The following is a 2,500-nucleotide window of genomic DNA, read 5'->3' as shown; positions in this document are numbered from 1 at the left end:
CAAGGGCGTGGCAAGGCACGCGGGGGGCCAAAAAATCAAAGTGCTCCGAAAATGCACACGGGGGTGTCAAGCAACCTCCATGTACCGTGGCATGACCGTGGCCAAGTAATAAAGATCAAATTCCATGCCTAGGCCAAGTTGGACCAAGGCCCCGTCTCGTTTTGCTATAAGCAAGGGCGTGGCAAGGCACGCGGGGGGCCAAAAAATCAAAGTGCTCCGAAATGCACACGGGGGTGTCAAGCAACCTCCATGTACCGTGGCATGACCGTGGCCAAGTAATAAAGATCAAATTCCATGCCTATGCCAAGTTGGACCAAGGCCCCGTCTCGTTTTGCTATAAGCAAGGGCGTGGCAAGGCACGCGGGGGGCCAAAAAATCAAAGTGCTCCGAAAATGCACACGGGGGTGTCAAGCAACCTCCATGTACCGTGGCATGACCGTGGCCAAGTAATAAAGATCAAATTCCATGCCTATGCCAAGTTGGACCAAGGCCCCGTCTCGTTTTGCTATAAGCAAGGGCGTGGCAAGGCACGCGGGGGGCCAAAAAATCAAAGTGCTCCGAAATGCACACGGGGGTGTCAAGCAACCTCCATGTACCGTGGCATGACCGTGGCCAAGTAATAAAGATCAAATTCCATGCCTATGCCAAGTTGGACCAAGGCCCCGTCTCGTTTTGCTATAAGCAAGGGCGTGGCAAGGCACGCGGGGGGCCAAAAAATCAAAGTGCTCCGAAATGCACACGGGGGTGTCAAGCAACCTCCATGTACCGTGGCATGACCGTGGCCAAGTAATAAAGATCAAATTCCATGCCTAGGCCAAGTTGGACCAAGGCCCCGTCTCGTTTTGCTATAAGCAAGGGCGTGGCAAGGCACGCGGGGGGCCAAAAAATCAAAGTGCTCCGAAAATGCACACGGGGGTGTCAAGCAACCTCCATGTACCGTGGCATGACCGTGGCCAAGTAATAAAGATCAAATTCCATGCCTAGGCCAAGTTGGACCAAGGCCCCGTCTCGTTTTGCTATAAGCAAGGGCGTGGCAAGGCACGCGGGGGGCCAAAAAATCAAAGTGCTCCGAAAATGCACACGGGGGTGTCAAGCAACCTCCATGTACCGTGGCATGACCGTGGCCAAGTAATAAAGATCAAATTCCATGCCTATGCCAAGTTGGACCAAGGCCCCGTCTCGTTTTGCTATAAGCAAGGGCGTGGCAAGGCACGCGGGGGGCCAAAAAATCAAAGTGCTCCGAAATGCACACGGGGGTGTCAAGCAACCTCCATGTACCGTGGCATGACCGTGGCCAAGTAATAAAGATCAAATTCCATGCCTATGCCAAGTTGGACCAAGGCCCCGTCTCGTTTTGCTATAAGCAAGGGCGTGGCAAGGCACGCGGGGGGCCAAAAAATCAAAGTGCTCCGAAAATATTTTTCCACTTTCCAGTCCACTTATACATATTATGTGCAGTGTGCACACAAGACACCTTCCCAAAATTCGACTTATATGAGGCGTTTTACGTCAAATCCGCCTATTTTCGGCGTTTCGGCCGAAAAATCAAAATAAATCGAAACTTCCTCGGAATGCTTAGCGACTTTCCAGTCCACTTATACATATTGTGTGCAGTGTGCACACAAGACACCTTCCCAAAATTCGACTTATATGAGGCGTTTTACGTCAAATCCGCCTATTTTCGGCGTTTCGGCCGAAAAATCAAAATAAATCGAAAATTCCTCGGAATGCTTAGCCACTTTCCAGTCCACTTATACATATTGTGTGGAGTGTGCACACAAGACACCGTCTCAAAATTCGACTTCTAGGCGGCGTTTTACGTCAAATCCGCCTTTTTTCGAGTTTTCGGCCAAAAAATCAAACTCAATCGAAACTTCGTCGGATCGCTTAGCCACTTTCCAGTCCACTTATACTTATTGTGTGGGGTGTGCACAAAAAAAAACGAAGTCAAAATTCGACTTCTAGGTTGTTTTTTACGTGGTATCCGCCCTTTGCGAAGTTTCGGCCGAAAAATTCGTAATTAATTCATCCGACATCGGAATATTACGATTCTTTCGTGGTTTTGCTTGTTTTAATGTCCCTAACAACCATAAAAAAATTCAAAAAAAAATTCGTCTTCTAGGTCCACTTTTAAGCACTTTTAAAAACTTATGGATACAGGGAAAAAAGTGCACTTTTTCTACAAAACTGAAAATGGCCTTCCAGTCATATATAGGGGGAGGGTGGGTGTGGGGGTAGGCTCGGCAGGCACGGGGCGCGCCTATGGGCACAGCAGGCAAGCAAAAACTACGTCTTAACGTGTTTTCCCCTGCAATTTCGTTGCTCTTTTCATCATTTCAATCAAATTCATGGACATTCTTGATGGAATTCGATCAAAAAATTGAAATTTGGATGAATTTGTGAGGAAATTGGTGATGATCATGCTGTTCTTGGCTTGGGCAGGCCTTGGCTGGCATTGGGCATGGTAAGCACGTATTTGTGCATAACTCCCACCCTCGTG

The sequence above is a fragment of the Trifolium pratense genome, unplaced genomic scaffold (assembly GCF_020283565.1).
Source record: "Trifolium pratense cultivar HEN17-A07 unplaced genomic scaffold, ARS_RC_1.1 scaffold_55, whole genome shotgun sequence".
NCBI lineage: Eukaryota > Viridiplantae > Streptophyta > Magnoliopsida > Fabales > Fabaceae > Trifolium > Trifolium pratense.
Note: the sequence above shows the minus strand (reverse complement) of the source record.